Genomic DNA, 21,202 nt, shown 5'->3' with positions numbered 1-21,202 from the left:
AGTAGAGAGAGTTGAGGGTCACACTTAGGTGATAGAGCAGATGGTGCTGGCGTTCACCAAGATAGGGACCAGTTTAGAGCAAAGATGACATTTTCCATTTTTTACTTGAAAGAGATGGTTTCCAAAGACAGTATAGGTCACAAGTGTTAAAGAAGTGGACAACTGAAAGGAAACATCCAGGAAAAAAGGAATGGTTAAGATGCTAAAGAGAGATTAACTAAAATGAGCAGTAAAATGTGTGTGCTGGATTTGGCATCAGGTGATTGTTGGTGATTAGGGCCAGAATATTAAAGCTGAGAAAGCTGCCAGACAAACCTGGGGCAGAATTCAGAGTGTAGGGGAAGAGAAGTGAAAGGAAGGGGGAAAGTGTAGACAGGGAGCTTGCGCTTCTCTTGCAGAAATTCAGCAGGGTGTGGTGGGGAGGAAGGACAAAAGATTCAGGAAGGAGAGTTGGAGAGTGTTTCTTAAGATGGAAGAATTGTGAAAATATTCATAAATTGAGCAGGAAAAGATTAAATATGTGAGTGAGGGAAAGAGAGCAGATTTATGAAGTAAGGCTTCAAAGCTAACTGGTGGGACTGGGACCCAAAATGCAGGTAGAAGAACCACCTTCCATTAAAAAATATCTCCTCCCATTGCAAAGGAGCAAAGGGGGAAACAAGGCTGTAGATACAGATGAGTTTGCAGATCAAATTGGGAACAGGAAATTGAAAGAACTCATGCAGCCTGTTGAATCAGGCCACGGTAGGTAGGCTGGTCACTTCCAAACAGTTTATCTTGTACTTAATTTAAGCACATCCCCAAATATATATATATACATATATATATATAAATTTCACATAAAAATTCTACTGTCAATATTTAACTAAAGCTTAATTTCATTCTACATTTGTATAAAAGGGCATTATATACCAACTACATCACTTATCCTAAGATTATCATGCTCCCTTCCTCGAGGGTACATTCTCCACATTGAAAATACTGGTCTATGCCAGGTATTTTTAAACAGCTATATAAAAGGAACCCTGCCACAAAAACCCAAACTCTTCTACTTTAGCTTTGGAACAACCTAACCACCCATATGCACCCCAATCCATTCATACCCACCAACCTTGGAAACCATCTCTCTTGGTCTTCCAGCTTTTGGTTTGAGGCAAGCAACGTTTTCTCAGTTTCCCACTCTGGCTCCCTTCCGAAGCATAGCTCCTTGACTTGATAAATTCATAAACAACTTTTCAAGACTCACATCCTCCTAGTTCCAGCCATTCCCTCAAATGTCTCCTTCCTGTATGTCACATCTGCAGGCAATTCCCACTAAGTCTATTCAGGCCTTGCAGACAAAACCCAACAATTCCAAGCTACTGGCAGAAGCTCTGAATTTCTGGTTAAGCTTTGCTGTCACCTCCCTGGCTGTCAGGCTGTCAGCTGTCATTTATCTCTTCCATTGCCATGACTCTGACTTGCAACCTCCTCTGCCCTCTTTCAGTTTGTTGCTTCTTAGCTGCTCTGGGCTGGGAAACAAGACAACTGAAAATGTTGAAAATAGAACACTAAATGGGAATCAGGAAAGATCTTCGAGAAGGCTAAGGGGCCTGGCTTGAATGCAAGGACATTGAGTCTCATGCTTCATCTCTCCACAGGCCTTTCGCACTTACTTTTTCAGATCAAAGCTGTCTTCCAGACAGACCTCTATATGCATGAGCTGCTACCATATATATCTTGAGTTTTCTTAAAGCGAAATAAATGCCAGCATTCCTTATGACATTGGCATCATAATCAAGCTACAGTAAAATAAAGAACTGGGTGGAGGGGACATGTCCTAACATAATATATTCTTCATCCTGTATTAACAAAGTGTTCTCCCAAAATTCTTCACAATTTATAACCTACAGTCTTCTTTAAGCTCTTATGTTGGGAGGTGGTCCTAATTCTTTCACCTGTTTTCACACTGTACAATGTGAATCAACCCACAGAATTGATGACCACCTTCCAGGCGACCCCAACTCGGTGCAAACCAGAGAAGAGTTAAGGAAGCAAATACCTATTCGGTTGATTCCCCAGGAGTGCCCCAGCTACAAGATAGAGAGAAGAGTCTAGTAACAGCTCCATCTGTACCAGCTATCCTTATTTCCATTATAAGCCGCAAATGGCAAAATCAATGGGGAGAGATGAAACTAGAATATAAAGAGACCTAAAACTGCTACAAATCACTGCTCTACCCTGGGCAGAAACTCCTTGGAGAGTTTCTCTGAAAAAGGCTCTGCTATTCAGCCAAAGTACTAAGCTTCTCCTAAAGGACTGTGCTCCCAAGTGGACAAATAAGCTGCCGGTGCCTCCTAACCCATCCCAAGGGTGGAATATCATCCAAGGCACAAGCTTCTGCGCACCCACTCCCAGCGAGACCCTGAGCACAGGGGAAATGCAGAGAAATAGCGCTGCTCTGCTCAGTAATGGCCAATCAGGTGCTTTCCCCTGAGCCTCAAACCAATGGATTGGGAGTCCCACAGCAGGTCACAGGTGGGTAAGACGGAAAGGGGTGGGGAGGGCTCCCTCAGCTCAGGCTCACTTTGTTCCCTGAGGGAGGTGGATTTCCTTTTGCTGTCAAGTGGAGGGAATCACCCCTTGGTAGAGTGCCCTCTATCTCTCTTGCTTCTCTCGCCACAAGTTGGTTTTTGTTTTTGTTTTTGTTTTTTTAAATATCCAACTCTCTCTTCTCCCATATTCATTTTTTAACTGTTCAAAAATTTATTCATTTATTTATTCTAAATACTTACCAAAGACTTAATATGTGCCAGGTATATTTCCAGATGCTGAATTCCTGATGCCATGGAGCTTACATTCAAGAGAGGGAACAGAAAACCAGATAGATATATGGTTAAAAAAAAGAAAAGAAAAGAAAAGAAAAGTCCTGTGCCTAGAATTGGTTCTCCAGAGAAACAGAACCAATAAGATATACATAGATGTAGAGAAATTTACTATTTTTTTGGCAATGACTTACTTTTTATTTTGAGGTAAAAGTTTACACACAATTAAATGGATACATTTAAGTGTACCATTACTGAGTTTTTATGTTTTGGGGTTTTTTTTTTTTAAGGGATTGGCTCATATGATTATGGAGGCTGAGAAGTCCCAAGATCTGCTGTCTGCAAGCTGGAGGACCAGAAAAGCCAGTAGCATAATTCCAAGTTCAAGTCTGAAAGCCCAAGAACCAGGAGAGCCAAGGGTAGAACTCTCAGTCCAAGTTCAAAGGCCAAGAACCAGGAGGGCTGATAGCCAAGGCCTTTTATATTTGTCCCTCAATGGATTGATGGTACCCATCCACACGGGTGAGGGTGATCTACACTCAGTCTACCAGTTCCAATGCTAATCTGTTCCCAGAAACACCCTCACAAACGTACCCAGAAATAAAGTTTTACCAGCTATGTGAGTATCCCTCAGCCCAGTAAAATTGACACATAAAATTAACTATCACAGGGCCAATTACATAACTTCATGCCTCAGCTGTAAAATGGGAATAATAATGGCATCTACCTTAGGATTGTTGTGAGAATTAAATAAAAGAATGTATAGAGAATACTCAGCACAATGCCAGGCTATAAATATTATCTATTATATTATCATTGAATTTAGAAGAATGAGGCTATGAGCAATAAGTCATAAAGCCAAAAATATGACAACAAATAATCTTTTTTTAGCTCACAGCCCTTCTTAAGACAATAAAAAGACACACATAACCCCTCAAAAAATAATATTCAAGAGAAGAAATAAGAATAAAAATATCTTTCATGACACCAAACGTAATAAATATTTTACTCATTATGTACTCTAACCTGATTCTGTCTTTTTGTAGCCTGCAGGACTCAGAGCAATAATTTAGCTAAAAGCAAGGGTTATGTGAATTTGCAGCTTCAGCGACTAGCAGTTCTGGAGGATGCTTCCAACAGGTGCACCCTCATCCTGAGAAGATTTAGTCTGGGCATGGTTTCCTAGATTGTTGACACCTGGTGGTTTTTACAGCAAATGTTCAACTAAGAGTAATGGCAAAGGAGAGGACTGGGTTTAGATAGATGCGTCACACTGTGGGCGTGAGTAAACCCTGCATTATCCAGCTGCACTGCACACATTCAAGCACTATACACACCGCTGCAACTGCGCCATATTTCTGGCAGAATTTCAAGATGCTCTGAACTTGTATGCCCCCCAAGAGACCTGTTGAGGAACTAAAAGAAAGTAAAAAGAGAGATTTAAAATATCAAATGCCTTACTACCTGATGTGTTACTGTTTAACAGATGTAATTTAAAATGAAAATCAAAGGACTTTTCCCTTCAATGTGACAGGCTCTAGGGAGAATCTTAAATAGAAAGCGTGAAGCAAACTCAAGTAAAGAGTCTAGAGAAAAAAAGAGACATAAAGAAAACACTGGACAGAAGGTCAGTGAAAAAATAAAAACTATAAAGGAACAACAATGAGATTTTAGAATGGCTGTAATGAGAAGAGAGGCAATTTGAAGATCCTTGGTTATTTCTTCATACAAATTTCTATTAAGCACCTACTATGTGCCAAGCACTATGCTAGGAGTCCTCAAAGAGTTTATTTCCTGGGGGAGACAGAAAACAAGCAATTATAAAACAGAGAGGGAAATAATTTTGTGACAGGAATAAGCAAAAACAGTATGATGTGGAAAGGGTATAGGAGGAGCACTGTCTTAGTTTGTTTTATGCTGTTATAACAGAATGGCACAGACTGGGTAACTTATAATGAACAGAAATTAATTGGCTTACAGTACTGGAGACTAGGAAGTCCAAGACTGAGGGGAGAGCACCTGGCAAGGGCCTTCTGTTGCATTATCCCATGACAGAGGGCAGAAGGGCAAGAAAGAGTAAGAGATGGAACTCCCAGTCTCAAGCCTTTTTGTAATCAGCATTAATCCATTCATGAAGGTGGGGCCCTCATGACATAAACACCTCCCATTATGCCCCACATCCCAACATCGTTGCACTGGGGTTAAGTTCCAACACATGCTTTTGGTAGCACACATTCAAACCATGGCAGGCACCTAGCTCTGTGCAGTTAGAGAAGGAGGAAGATTAACCAAAGAAAACAAATGACTGTGAATGGAAAAGAAAGGAAGTGCTGTGCCTCCTAAACCAGGTGCCGCCACTCCTTGCTACTGGAACCCGGAGCAAGTCACTCTTCTATGTACCTCCGTTCTCTCAACCTTAAAAGAAGGTTCATGAGCTATGGGATCAGCCTGAGAATCTTACAAACCCTATGAGCAGATGATCATCCTTAACTCATCTCATTCTTCATATTTCACTCCCAATCTGTCAGAAATGCCTGTTGGTGCTCCCTTCAAAATATATATCCAGGATCTGACCTTCTTTCACTCCCTCCATCCATCACTGTCATGTGGCCTGAGCCAACACCACCTCTCATCTGGGTCCACGCATGCAATGGCCTCCTAACAAGTCTGCTTCTACACTCATTCTCAAGCGCAGCCAGAGCTCTGTTCTCACAAGCACAGAGTTCCTCTGTTCAGAACACTGCAGTGGGGAGCCACTGCACTCAGGATAACAGAACTGTGCATGATCTCTCCCCAACACATACCCCATCTTCTCTTACCCCTCCGCCCCCGCATACTCCTCTCCAGCCCACCAGGCTACTTGCGATTCTTCCAACGCTCTTGGTACAGTCCATAGTCTTTGCTCTAGCAGTTCCCTTAGAACAGGAATGCTTTCTTCACTCCTCACAATAACCGCATGAGGTAGGTTCTACTCATATCATGCCCCTTTTATAGATGGAGAAACTGAGGTACAAAGAGGTTAAGTAACTTTCCATCTAGTAAGTGGGAAAAACTTGAGACCTGAATCCAAGCAATCTAACACCACAGTACATCCTTTTTAACCACTGCACCGCACTGCCTCTCAGCTGGCCAGAGGGACTAGGGCAGCTACTCTTCTATCTGTTCTATCTGTTGGCTTCTTTTCTGGAAAGAAGGGATCTATAGATTTTTTTTTTTTAATTTGAAAACTACCAAATTTAATCTAATTAAGTCACTTTCCAACTTAACATTTTCTCTTTTTTGCACATGCCAATGCCTAGCCAGCTTAACATTCTAAAATCCAGTTCCAGCAAGAGCTACTCTGAAGAAAAAACTTAGTAAAATTACAACCTGCATCCCTGACCTCCCCTCCTCTCTTCATATCCCAAAACACATCCTTTTACAGGTCCACTACAGGACTTACCCCCACCTGCAGGGAATGGAAAAGGCTAATTGCTTCTGAAAAGAAAGAGTAACTCAAAAAATCAATTGTAACTTTTATGTCCAGTGCACTCTGCAAAAAATATAGGAAATAAATAGAATCAGAGTGACTCAAAATCTAATTTAACTTTTAATTGCTTCACTAATTGCAAAAGCTTAGAGGATGAGCTGGAAAGGCACACAACACATGCGGAATTCCAAAGATCGGTTCTGCAACTGGTATAAACACGGGGTGGCATGGAATTTCATTCCAAATTCCAAAGCTCCTGCTCTAGGCCCTGAACTACTCTTATTCTTCAGCATGTGAGCACATGTTTTCCAACACAGAGACAGCAATAAGTCAGGCCAAGGATAATCTCCAGGTCATTAATTAAACCCTGTGTACAGGCATGCACACGGTATCATCATACATAGCATACGGAGCCATAAACACTATGTGGAACCAGCTACTATAAATTATGAGTGTATAATTCCCTTGAGCTTCATAAACCATAAAAATGAAGCTCAAGTGGTTTGTGTAGTCATTTGAATCCCAGAAGGAAATACAGCACTGCGATTCAAAAGTTGCTTATTGTTTATTTTTATATAATGGATGGATCCTACTTCTCAATTCACGCGTGCCCTCCTCCCTCTGGGGCCATCCATCCGCACACTGACTCTGCCTGTCAGCCGTCCCCTCCCAGCCTGCCTCCCCCCAAGGCTCTCCCCTCTTAACAGAAAAGGTCTCTCCATGGCAGGAGCAGAAACAGTAGCCTGATGGGAGTTTTGGTCTGCTTCTCATCTCATTAGCAAATTTTAATAATTCACGAGAGCAGTGTAACTCTTGTGAATAATCAATGGCTTTTTTTGGTTTTGCATGGAATGCAGCATATTTAACACACTCACAGATTCTGAAAAACAATCGAGCACTAATTTCTTTGTTAAAGTATTATTTTGAATGTTTGCTTTCCATCCCCCTCTCCGCAAACTCCTAAAGTCTTCATTCAAAACTATAGTATCCTTTCCTTGAATCCTATACATTCATCCACTTATTAACCTAACAATGAGAAATCAAATACTTAGTGATCATTGGCTATGTACCTGGAAATGTGCAGTATGCAGAGGAAAGTTTTCTTCTCTCAAGAATGTGCAATGTAGTAAAAAGTAAAATAAAATAAAATGACACTCTGTAGTGGAAAGATCATGGGAATGGGAGTCAGGTAAACCAGGGTTGCATTTGAACTCTAGGGCTTCTTAGCTGTCTAGTATTAGGTGTGCTACTTAATTTCTCTGAGCAATAATTTTCTCATCTGAATAAATGAAAATGATAATATATGCCTTTCTGAGTTGCTACGAGAGTTAATAATATGTACCTCTTACTAGTTGTGCGTCCTTGGGTAAATTGCATAACTGCTCAGTGCCTCCATATTCTTATCAGTAAAATGGGGATAATAAGCGTCCTTCTCATGAGGTATTCTGAGGATTACATATGTTAGTGCATGTAAAGCATTGAGAACAGTGCCTAGTACATAGTAAGTGCTCAATAAGTATTAGTGGCTATGGTCGTTGCTGTACATGAGGTGCTCGTCCCATACCACTTAGTAGGTATTCAATAGTATTATCAAATAATATCAGCAGTAATTTAGACAATAAATGGTTTTGTACCAAATTGTATAACATAGGTTAAAATAATCTTTCAAAAATTTAGAAACATCTCCAAAGAAATAAAGGCAGTGACTCAAACAGGGATTTGTAACCCATGCTTATTGTATCATTAGTCACAATAGTCAAAGCATGGAAGCAACACAAGTCTCCATTGACAACAAATGGATATATAAAAGGCAGTACATACATACAATGCAATATTATTCAGCCCTAAAAAGGGAGGAAATTCTGATACATGCTATAATATGGATGAACTTTGAAGACATTATGCTAAGTGAAAAAAGCCAGTCACAAAAGGCAAATATTGTATGATTCCATTTATATGAGGTACCTAGAGTAATCAAATTCATAGAGACAAAAAGTAGAGCAGTGGTTGCCAGGGGCTGAGGGAAAGAGGGAACAGGAAGTTAGTGTTTAATGACTATAGAGCTTCAATTGGGGAAGATAAAAAAAAGTTCTTGAGATAGATGGCGGTGATGGTTGTACATTATGAATGTAATTAATGCCATTGAACTGTACACTTAAAATGGTTATAATGATAATATTGTTATGTATATTTTACTATCAAAAAAAAAAAAAAGTTTAGCCAGATATGGTGGCTCATGCCTGTAATCCCAGCACTTTGGGAGGCCAAGGCAGGAAGATCTCTTAAGGCCAGGATTTCGAGACCAGCCTAGGCAACATAGCAAGACCCTATCTCTACAAAAAACTTAAAAATTATCCAGGCATGGTGGTACGTGCCTATAGTCTCAGTTACTAGAGGGGCTGAGGCAGGAGGATTGCCCAAACCCAAGAGTTCAAGGGTGCAGTGAGCTATGATTGTGCCACTATACTCCAGCCTGGGCAATAAGTGAGACTCTGTCACCAAAAAAAAAAAAAAAAAAATAGTTTAGAAACAGAGAGCACAGTACAGAGGGCAAAGAAGTCTAGGAAAGCTGCTAAGAGCCAGTGCCATGAAAATTGCATCTTAAAAGTTAGGAAAATCTGGGAAAATGGCATATTCCTAGTGAGGGCAATGTGATTGAGGACCCTGGTACAAGAAGGAACAAGATGGCAGGAGGGGGGCCTCGTCAGAGCTGAAAAGATGGGAACCACACTCAGGCAGCCCTGGCTCAGCCACCATCATTCCTACCCATCAAGTTTCACTTCCAGTCACTCCTATTCAAGTAATCCTGAGCTAACCTCTGAAATCATGTCAACTCTTAAATTGGTGGCCTTTCATCTCTCTTCACACACTTCCTTCTTCCTGGAAATCCCTTTTATCTAATAAATTCCACTCCCTTAAGACCAGGCTCCAAGGTCATCTCCTTTGCAAAGCCTTCCCTAACTCTAGAACTTCTTCCTGTACTATAAAATATATATCTCTCTACTCAACAAGAATCAGTGCCTATCAAAGGTGGGCTTGTATCTTTTTATTACATCCAGGCCTTAGCATCATGCCTGATGCATTCCTGATACTTAGTAAATGCATGTGGAGTAGATGCACCAAGGAGAAGCCCAAGTGGTAGAGTTGAGACTTGATGTACTGGACGCTGGTTAAGTTAGGCAAGATGATGATATGAATGGGGGTTGAGGAAATGTTAAGTCCAAAAACAAGTACACGGAATTGATTGGAAAGGCCAAGAGACAGAGTGAGGAAGCAAGCTAGGAGAATCATACCAGAGTCCAGGCAGGAAGTTATGGGGGCCCAGAGTAAGTAATGATGATAAGAATGGAGAGAAATATTTGGGAAAAAACCTCTTACACTTAGTAAATGATTGTGAAACGTTAAGAGCATAGATACATTTTTTAAAATGGATTAAAATTTTGCTGTGGGTGGCTAAAATTATATAGTCTCATTGATTGAGACCTGGGGATCTGCAGGATAAAGATGTTTAAGAGTTCTAGTTCAAGTGAAACTGAGCCTCTGTTTATAGGAAGAAGAAGGAAGTACAAGAAGAGTAGAGGTTGGAAGTCCTGGCTGAACACACACACACACCATTTTCTAGGCTACCGCTTTCTCAGTCTATTACACGCTCTTTTCCTTTGCTTTCCCACCTTTGAAGGACTCTGTCTTCACAAAACAAAGAAGCTGTTTTTCAAAGCTACTCCATTACCAAGACAAGAGGTTTTTTGTTGTTTTTTTTTTTTAAAAAAGGGGGGGACAATAAGTATATGACATTCAGTTGGAGATGAGTAGAATGAAATTTCAGTAAAATGAATTTAACATTCTTCTTTGAGGAAAAGAGTAACCTGGTATAAACATCAGAGGGATGTCTTTTAAGGTCCCTATGTGACTTTAAACAACGGGAGACATGTCCCTTACTCAACCTCTCTCCGCTGTGCTATGCCTTTGAGCCAAGACTAACTTTGGCCTCTTGCCTGCCAAAACGGACTGACCAGAAAAAGTCCAAAGCTTAGAGGACTCACATGTGCTAACAGAAATAATCCAAGGTTTGCACAGTTATCAAGGAATTAATAGGGAAAAAAAAGAAAGAAAGAAAAAGAAAAAAAGAAATAATCCAAGGTGCTTTCTAGTTTCCTCTTAAGGGGTGTTTATTATTATGCCACTATATATACTGAATCTCTGCATGAGAATGTCTGGCTTCAGATAATGGAAGCTCGTACTGTAAATATATATTTACAGATGTAGAGAATCACGATGGGACAGAGGAGGCTCTCATCTATGCCTCCAGGAGATAACTGCCTGGTTGTTACCATCCTCCGAAACACAAAGGAGAGTCCCAGAAAGCAGGCTTTCACATTCAAGTGTAGGACTAATTCACACAGACAGTACTAGTTCAATGTTACTGAGCATCCTCAGAACACAGAAAGGCTACACATGGTCAAAAAACTATGGAAAAATAAGCAGAATGGTTTAACAATTAAATCAGTGCTATGTCAATGCTGGACTTCCTTGGGGAAAAATTATTTCTTAGACAATCAACAAATAATTTTAGATGAGCGGACTACCCGCCGACTGATAATAGAGATTTTCACAAAACTCAAGTCATAAAACTCCAGGAAATCAAATAAAAAAGCAAGGTAAATCACCATCAGTTTATTTATGTTATTCATACCATTCTAATTGTAAAACTCGATCTAAAGATGATAATCTCAGCAGGGTTACAAAGGTTCCATCTCAGCATTCCCCACTGTTTCCAAAGGCATCTGCACTCAAACGTGCATTCCCTCCATACACACAGAGCAGCTCAGCTAGTCTCCTAAGAAAGCAACAAAGAGTTGTTCTTCCCCTCCCATCCCTGAATTAATAACACCACAGACGTTAGATTCTCAGGATTTTAAACAAGCCTAGGAGAGCATCACCCAATCGTTCTCTCCCAGAAAATGCAAACAAGAATCATAGAATATAATTCTGGAAAAGACTCACTGGTTTATAAATGGCAATGCTGGGACCATGATCCTACAAGATTAAGTTTTTTATCAGCTCAAGGAAAAATGATAAAATAAAGACAATGTAATGAGTTTTCCAAAAGGTAAATTTATTGAATTAAATAACTGTCTTTTTTCCTGATAATATATTGCTTCCCATATTTTACATATTTGAATGTCATTTTATTCATAAAATGAAGGTCATATACTAGATTTTTAATGTCCTTATTAAATACAATTTGTCAGTTTCCAAATATTGTCTTTGAAATAGTATAAGTTGATGAGATTAAAAAGATTGGGAACCACTTGTTTGGACCAGCTCTCTTTTTTGGTTTCTTTGTTTTTGTTTTAAGTTTTTGGGCCATGGGTGAAGAAAGTTGAGTTAGTAACACTGCTGGGTTCATGGCACACTGTTGTCATCAGTCCACACAGCACTCCCTCTCCTGTATTATATTTTCTTTTCATCCTGATTCACACTCTATTCCACTCTCCTGCATGAGCAGCCACCTCATAGTGATGAGTGGAAATGATACACAACAGCCTACATACATTAAAAAAGCATGCAAGCAACATAATGTATTTTATAGGTATCCATACAAATCCAAGCACCTGTATCAGTTCTGTCATTTTTAGGATGAAGTAATTGAGGACTAGAGAAGTAAATTGACTTGCCCATGGCCACAAGAAGGACAAGGAAGAGCTCAGCTAAAATCTAAGCCATCTTGTACTCTCATGTTTCCCTAAATGAAAACATACAAATACATACTATAAAACAATTGGTGAAAAAAATGAAATTAATCATGAATATTCATAAAAATTTTCATAACATCTCAAAACAAAAAACTCTATATGAGTTTAGGTATTTCTAAAATGTTCTAACAATCACTCGAAAGGTCTTATAGATGTGATCAATCTGGGATATCATGAGTTAGAAGACAATTTATTAGGCACATTTATAAGAAACCCCTCCAAGTGATTTACCTAAGGCCCTTAGGGATCATCAGAGGTATTTCTGTGAAAAAAAAAGGGGGAGTAGAACATATTAATCACAATGATCTAGAAAGTTGTCTAGGGTGCCCCTGACCTCACCCCATCCCTTCTAAGCCTCAGGTCCTATCCTTGGCATCTCCTTTCCAAATCCCAAGAAGAAAGCAATTTCTTCAAGTCCCACCACCACTTGCAATCTGTTTTTACCTTCACAGTTGGCATTAAAAAATGTCTCTTTCATATACATCAGTGTCTGTCAGAGTCTACTCAGACTTCCCCATCGGTATGTCCTGCAGAAGCTGCAGGCTCAGGCATGGCACAATTTTGCTCCACACCGATATTACAAGTTATGAAGTGACTGACTGTAGTATATCCTCCCAAAATATCTTCCTTGTTACTTCCAAGTATAAATCATAGGGTAATTTTATCTAACTGTTTAAAAAATACCATAAGGTAGCATCCAGTTGTCACATGCCCTTCATCCACAAGAAACGATGGCTTCACTGATGGGCTCCCTGCCTCTGTAGGCTCTGAGAAAGGAAATAACTTCACTGGAGACTTGTTTGTTTTGTAATGAATAGCGGAAAAAGGACCCCATTCTTAGCTTGAATATTCCAAATTTAAACTGAAATCCCTCCAAAAGGTAGTAACCAATTCTATTACCTAACAGAGCCCAGTAATATATCACGGTAAGTCTGTAAAGCCAAGGGCAACCTTTAATAGTCACACTATCTCAAGAGCTTTAGTACTCCCTGGTTGAGAAGTGTCCCAAGAATGAGGTTCTCCAATCACCATCTGAGACCCACACTGTGTAGTTTATTTCAGCAGAAGTGAAGATGGTTGCATAGGAAGGTGCTGTATGAAACGAGACTTCCTTGCTTTTACTATTTGCATCTCGAATTAATTATAGCTATCCTACTTCTTTCTGTGAACCACTCTCTGATCTCAATAGGACTAATACATCTATCAAAATGCTTATTTCTTAGAATCCCCCTTTTTTGGCCTTTCTTAGACCTTACTCTAATGAAATATGCTTTAGTCTCTTGCTTCCATTGTATTTGTATAAGATAAATTTTCAGACACAGTATTCTATATTTTAAAAGACAAAAACAGTGTTAAAGTGAACATTTTTCACAACTTTCTCATAGAATTTGACTAGTTTACTGTAATCGTGTAATCACTGATCTGGTCTCTACACCAATTAGAAGAGAATGTCTCTGTGTCTGTCAACTTTGACTATATATTAGAAGAAAGAGAAGGGACCAGCGGAGGGAGGAAGGTATCTGCTTGAATAAAGTTATTTTCCCAGGACAAAAACATGTCACAAAAGAGAAAATCCAAACCCAAAGAATAGAAAAAAATTACCCTGTCTAGTTAAAGGTTATTCTATGGATAGAATTAATATATCAATCAAAATTAATCAGCAGTTTTTCTCCATGTAGTTTGTCACATAATAGCAGTATACAAAATATATATACACATATGCGTGTATGTGTGCATATATACACACACATTCCAGTTTTCTTGCCATAGCATAGGCACGATCCAAAGCAAGGCATTGGAGTCATCTTTCATTTTTCATACATACTGAGATCTACCAGCTCTGTGACCTTGAGTAAGTTACTTGTGACCTTGACAATAACTTAAGATCTTTGAACCTCAGTTTCCTCATTAAAAAAAGATTATAATTATCCCTAGGTCACAGGGCCATTGTGAAATAATGCTGGTAAATGCTGGCCCAGCGCTGGCATGTAGTTAGGATTGTAAGTGCTAGCCATAGCCATCACCACTGCTATTACTCTTATCATCCTCATTGTCATTATTGTCAGACTACAGGTAGAACCTGGACCACAAAGGGAGTGGTGTGTTTGCAGAAAATCCTCCAAGGAAAGTATTTTCCACAGCTTCCTGCTCTCTGCTACCCTCTCTAGAGAAAGGTAAATTCTCCACGTGTATATCTTGGTTCCGAGCTTCAATAGAAGCGCTGAATCCTTTGGAGAATGTCTGTAGATGTTACACAGTGATTTATTTAGGGCTCCCTTAGAATACACTATGGATGCTAATAAATTTAGAAAGTCAGCAAGTCACTCCAGTTATCAATGGACTCATATAAAACTCACCATACTAGAGTCAATATCCTACACCAAAAAAATTACAAGTCATGTGCTGTGCTCTCAAAGACATTAGAAACTACCTGGAATAGTTAGATATACACTTAACTAGTAGTATGCAGCAACGTAAAATAAATATGTACCACATTGCAGCCTTGATTCGTCAGAAAGTCTCCCCAAAGTAAACGAAATTCAAGGTTAACCTTGAAGAAGGCAGGAAAAGGTGCTGGCAGGAGCTACACAACTATTTTCTCATTTAATCCTAATTATCTCATTTAATTCTCATAGCAACACTTCAAGGGTGATATGATTCTCCACATTTTATACATGAGGAAACTGAGGAGCAAAGAGGTAAAGTCACCTGCCTACTAGAAACCCTGATGAGAATTGGATTAGTGATTCAAGGCTGGGGTTTTCAGTCCAGCCTCCACGTCACCCTTGGGACACTTCAGTCATCACACCAATGCCGACAATGACAATTACAGTTTCTACACTGTCTCTACTTCCTCCCTAAAATCTGTTCTTCTCTTTTGAAAAGTTAGACGAGCATTGACCTATTGAATATCAAAAGAATAAATGGAGTAAATGTTACAGGAGACCATAGAGAAAGATTAATTATAATTGGGAAATGGTTAGCTATGATTGAAGCCCCTCTAGATACTCTCTCTAGGATCAGCCCACCTCTTCCTCCTGGATGCCTGAGATGGATGGAACACTCCATTTGAGCTACCTACCATCCTTTCCAGCCTCTTGCTCTTCCCCCATTCCCAACTTAATGTCAATAAACTTGCCAGTGAAGGCAACCAGAGGCCCAATACTCACCTGGCCTTGAAGGCAGGATGCATGTCCCCTACCTGTGCACTTTGTCTTACATGTCCCCTTGGGGTAGGAACCCAGACTCATAGAAACAAATTGCTGATCTTTTTTCCAATCCAATTTCCACCATTCTGAATAATCTTAAACTAGGATGCTCATGAGAAAACAAACAGAAGCACACGGGGGTCCAGAAGGACCCACAGGGTCATGATACTTGATTTCTCTGACTCTGCATCCACAGCTTTTTTAGCATTCACTACCCATGTGGGTCAAAGCCACGTTACCAACCCCAGGCAAGGCTGCAGCATCAGGAGCAGCTGCCCGCTGCTGCAGGCTATTGCCAGGCTTAAGAATCAGGCAGGGAGTAGAAGAATGAATTGGAAATGGACTGGAAAGGAATGGAATGGAACAGTAGGGAATGGAATGGAATGGAATAGAATAAATTTTCATCCCTCCATGAGATACAAGCCCTTTCGATTAAGTAGAAATAAAATATATTAAAACAGTGCCTCATAATCCTGCCATACATTCTCATTTTTTTGTTGTTGTCATTCATGTTACAAACAGTATGGATACCTTTAGCCTAAAATGACATGACTTGAGAGTAGGTAAAATGTCACATAATTCTCCCTAAGAAAAGATAAATGATTGTGGAAATAGATAGGCGTGGATACAGAGGAAATGTAATTTTCATCTCTAACAAAAAAAGAGAGAGAGAAAGAGGGAGAGAGGGGGAGAAACAAAGAAGCTTTGCCGGAGTCCTCAGTGACCCAACATATCAAATTATACAGGACGGGGTAATGTGATTGCCCATTCTCAAGTCAGCCAGCAGATGTGCTGCTGCATTCTGCATGAGCAGCAAGTGACAGAAAAGCCCTGCTGGAAGTCCTACTAAAAGAGAATTACAATAATCAAGCCTGCGCTCCATCAGGGCATGTGTTACTGCAGCAAAATTAAATACAGAAGCACACCCTGCCTAAGGCCTAAAAAGCACAAAGCAGTTGTCTTAACCTTCCAAATCATGTTCATCGAAAGAAGGGATATAGTTTTAAAAAAAAATTGAGATTGTGCATGGTGACATGATTTAGTTTTATTTCTTTTTGTGCTATTAAATCATTCACACGAGCCATCTTTGCTCTTTCTTTCTCCTGATGGCCTTTTCCCTTGTTCCTGCTGTCCCCTCGATCTTGACTTTGAATCACGAGATGTCAATCATGAAACTGAAAGTCAAGGATTTAGAAACTATTTCCTCCGCTGAACATTGGAACTAAAATATGTAGTAAACAGTTTTTATATAGCTCAATAAATGTACTTCCATCATCAAAAACTGTCTCATAACTTTTGAATGTGACAAACCAGAATCTTGGCTTTACAAGAACTACAGATCCAACCACTAAGTAACGTCGTCAGTTCAGTGAAATCATTGTTATGTGTCTGAAATTTCCAATCAAACTCTTTTTTTACAGTCTATTGGAACAGTGATTTTCCAACTATGTTCCCAGAGCAAAGGGCTCCACAGTGGTGACTCTAATGGCACAGTCAGCCCCATCGCCACCCCACTCCCTCCACTGTCACCACTCGATGCAAGCCACTGTCCTTTCACCCAGACTGCTCTTCTTGCTTGTTCTCTTGCTGCCTCCACCTGTCCTTCACATAGGAGCCCTGGTATTCCTTTGAAAACATAAATTAGCTTATATCTCTCGCCTGCCTAAGCTCCTTGAACAGCTTCCCATTTCATTTCAAAGAAACTCCTGGCTCCTGCCTCTCCTTAAAAGACCCTGCCTGATCTGGCATGCACCTCCCCAACCTCCCAGCCCACACCTCCCAGCCTCTCTCCCTTCATCACTAAAGCTCCAGCTGTGGAAGAAAGTCGTTTTCTTTCTGTGCCTTGAAAGTATCAAGCTACTTTGCACCTCAAAGAATTCACACCTAAAGGCCTTTGCACATGCTATTCCCTCTGCCTGGAAAGTTCTTCTCCTTCTTTGCACAGCTGGCTCCTCACCATCTTTGGTTTGAGCCTCCATGTTCCCTCCTCAAAAAGCTTGTCCCTGAAATCTAGGTAGATTTCTGCCCAGCATTGGTCTCTGTCATTGCTCCCTGTTCGTTTCTTTTGCAGCAGTCATGATAATGTGTGATGCCATGTGTCATAATCAAGTTAGTTTACTCCTGTACTAATTTACTGACTATATCCCCAACTAGACGGAATTCCACAAGCCATAGACGTTAGCTCCCATTCACAAGCCCCGTGTGGGCTCAGCCACTGCCTTATTTCATCCTTAGCTCCCAGCAAAATGATAATGCAACTAATGTTTGACAGCTGAATGAAGGAAGGAAGAAACGAAGGAATGAGTGAACAAATCAGCTCATTTGTAATGAATACTAAAAAGGACAACATGCATACCAGATAGGCCTAACCATTGCAGTCATGTCATTATGGCCTGACATTTAAATTGCATTGAACCCTGCATAATCTGAACTATTTCCTTGCATTCCCTTTCCTCCCACATCCTCAGGGAAGAGGACAAGAAAAGGAATTGGGAGTAAGTTTTGGATCTGGTTCTCCCCACCCCAACTAGCCTTGCTTCCTGTTGGGTGGGGGTAAACTAACACAAGCATCTGGGGGGCCCCTGAGCCCCTCTTACAGCAGCTTTCAATACACTTGATTTATGCAGCAATCTTTCCTTATTGGCCCACGGTCCCTCCTTGTGTGTGGCTCAGGCAGCATATTCCACGCTTCTTACCCAATTCTGTGAGGTCTCCTGGAGCACATATAACATCTGGCAGCATCCTGAAATCACACGTCTGGATGCTGCAAAGGTATCTCCATATATTACCTTCCTGCTCTGCAGGGAGAAACGTTATTTTTGGTTGAAATCACTTTTTCATTTATCCCAGGTCAAAGGAAGTTCATTCTCCCCATTGTCCAATTTTCCTCTGAGTCAAAATTTTTAAATTTTGTCTCACTTTAAAATAAACTATTTTTAAATGGACTATTTTATACAGATATGTAGCTAGAGGCAAGGGCATGTGATTGAGTCTAACTTACAAGAATATATATATATAAAATATGAAAATTAAGTCTCATTTTAAATTGTAACTCACCATGCAGTGTCAAGTTTTCTGCCTACATATGATTTATCAATACGCTTACCATTTTTTCAATTTCAAGAAAATTGTTAATTCAAATCTGCCTTCATTCATATTGGGCAGAAACTCAACTACTGGAAAGTTTTAACTCAGTACCATAAAGAGAGAACAAAGTGATTTATTGTAAAAATTCTAGAACCAAGTGATATAATAATTTCCACAAATAATGTTAATTTTAAAAATGAAAAGTCCATACCCAGAGTTTACAGACAATATTATAGAGCATTCTGTCACCTCTATGTGTTAACCAAATTATAAAGCAATGCTCACACCATTTGGAAGAAATTCATGTTTTCCCATCTCTGTTCCAATAATTTCATCAAATGTTGAGAAAATGGGATCTCAAAAAATCATAAAGTGTAAAAAAATTATTATTGCAGGTCTTTTATATATTAAAATTAAAATTAAACCAAATGAATATTCTCAAAAAATAGTTTGTGAAATTTATCATTTAAGCCCCCAAAATATTTTGGAAAGGAATAATTTCTACAAGAGGATCTGATATTTGCATAGAAAATTATCTGGTGGCCAATTCCACCTCTGTTACAATTATTTCTTAACTCTCTTTATTTCTTTGCCAATCTCTATATGCTTTTCTCCTTGTATTTCAGTTTCTTTCTTTTTACTCTTTTTCATTGCTTTCCGTGAAAAACTAAAAAAATAGGGAAAAAGGAAAGATTCATCCATGCATAGTTTTCCCTAGTTCAGAGCCAATCACTTGCAAAATTGGGGCCTGGGTACACTATCTTTAGCAAATCCACACCGCCCCCCCTTTCTAGTGTCCTCTTCACAGCTTTAGGACAACAGACCCCAAGCTTTTTGGCACCAGGGACTGGTTTTATGAAAGACAATTTTTCCACAGTGGGTAGGGAGAGAGGCAGAGGAGGTCACACGGTGATGCATGGACCAGTTCCTAACAGGCCACGGACCGGTACCAGGCCTCAGCCCTGGGCTTGGGCCTCTCTTCCTCCCCCAGGGACACCCACTCTACCACCCCAACCTTGCTCATGACCTAGTACTCCAAACCTTGTCCTCTCCACACAGCGCCTGCCTATGGCTTGCTGACTCTCTGCTTCCTTACTCACAATTACTTTGTGGCTCATTCTTCTAGAAATTACCTTTCCCAGGGGCATTGAGCCTAAGTGGAAAAGACATGGGCTTTAGAGCTTGATGCCACTGGATGTGAGTGACATACACAAAGCTGTGTAACTTTGGGCAACAGACTTAATTTCTCTGAGACCCAGTCTCCCTGGACTGGGAAATAATAATAAAATGGGAATAATGATTTCTTCCATATTTGTCAATAGGATGTTTAAATATAATAAATGTGAAGTGCTTCCTACAGAGGCTGGCCTATAGTAAGTATTAATACTTGATACATGAAGAAATGTTAACTATAATAACAATTATTACTAATTATCTAACTTTCAGGTTGGAAAATGTGTGATCAATAAATAACTGTAAACATATGAAGAGTTATATCAGGTTGACACTAAATATCTGGGAGCATTTTGGGCCCAGGGTCATGATGTTTCTTTTAAGAAATACCACACAGACCTTCAGCTACCATTTTTATCCTAAGATCAGGCTAGATCTTCTCCCATAAATACCATGAAGAAGTGTTTTGTACCCATAAGGTTCTATAAGAATATTAGAGTAACAAAATTGAGATGAATATGTAGAAAAGGGGCACAAAAAAACCTGAAGTGATCCATGAACCAAGAAATGCAGTCATTTATTCAACAAAGTTCACTTCAGGTCAGCAAACCTTTATAAAGTACCTACTACCTGCCAGACACTGGGAATACAGAGATACTTAAAACATGCTCCACGCCATGGAGGAATCTGCACAGCAGCAAGGGGACACATACCCAAATTAACTCAAAATGATAAGATGAATGCCATGATGTCGGTAGACAAGGGGTCTTCTAGGAACATAGAAGAGGGGCCTTCACCTAACCTGTGGTCAAGAAAAGGCTTTCTGAAAAAGACTATGCCTGGACTATCTTGAAAAAAATAAGTAAAAATTACCTATGCAAGGGAGAATGGAAGGACAACCACTAAAGGGTAAATGAATTGCTTGAAAAGAAGCATAAAAAAAATTATGGTGTGTGCACAGAAGTATCCAGCAGTAAAATGTTACCAAAACTGCAAATGTGTGGGGAGGTTGGTAGGAAATAGAGCCGAGGTGTGAGCAGAGGGCAGGATGTGGAGGGCCTTGTCCAAGAAGCACAGCTTCTGTTCTCCTTGTGGTAGAAGCACACTGAAGGGAACTGACCTGGATGGATTTAGTTTTAGAGGGGTCATTAATAGGATGGCCTTGCTAATAAACTATCTAACAGAGGGGGAAAAAAGGAGAGAACTCACAGCACATAATTGCCCCATGAAGGGAAAGATCACAACACAACTGCTCCTTGTTTGATTAAACACCTGTGGCTTAAATTGTTTTATTTGAGAATTTGTTTTAACAGCCTTGAAGAACCCTGAGCAGACAGCAGGATGCGAACAACCCACCCCAGTTCTTGCCAGACCACATTCCAAGGACTCTGATAAGCCCGGCTCACAGAAAAGAGGAAAAACAGGGGAAAACAGACACAGCCATTACACAGCTTCTATTTGCTATCAGCTGGCAGCAATCACTTTTTTTCTTTCTCTTTGTCCCTATAAAAACCCAAACCCCTTATCCTTCCTGCCAGCACTTCTCATTTCTTTCTCTTGTGCCACACTCTTCCCACCTTTGGGAAATAAAATAAACTTTCTTTCTTTAAAACTATTCTAATCTTTGTGTCTAGAATTCTTTCTCATTCTGAGTCATGAGCTCCCACCCTAACAGTGACTCTGGCTTCGGTATGAGAGTAAGGT

The sequence above is a fragment of the Eulemur rufifrons genome, chromosome 3, assembly GCF_041146395.1.
Source record: "Eulemur rufifrons isolate Redbay chromosome 3, OSU_ERuf_1, whole genome shotgun sequence".
NCBI classification, from domain to species: Eukaryota; Metazoa; Chordata; class Mammalia; order Primates; family Lemuridae; genus Eulemur; species Eulemur rufifrons.
Note: the sequence above shows the minus strand (reverse complement) of the source record.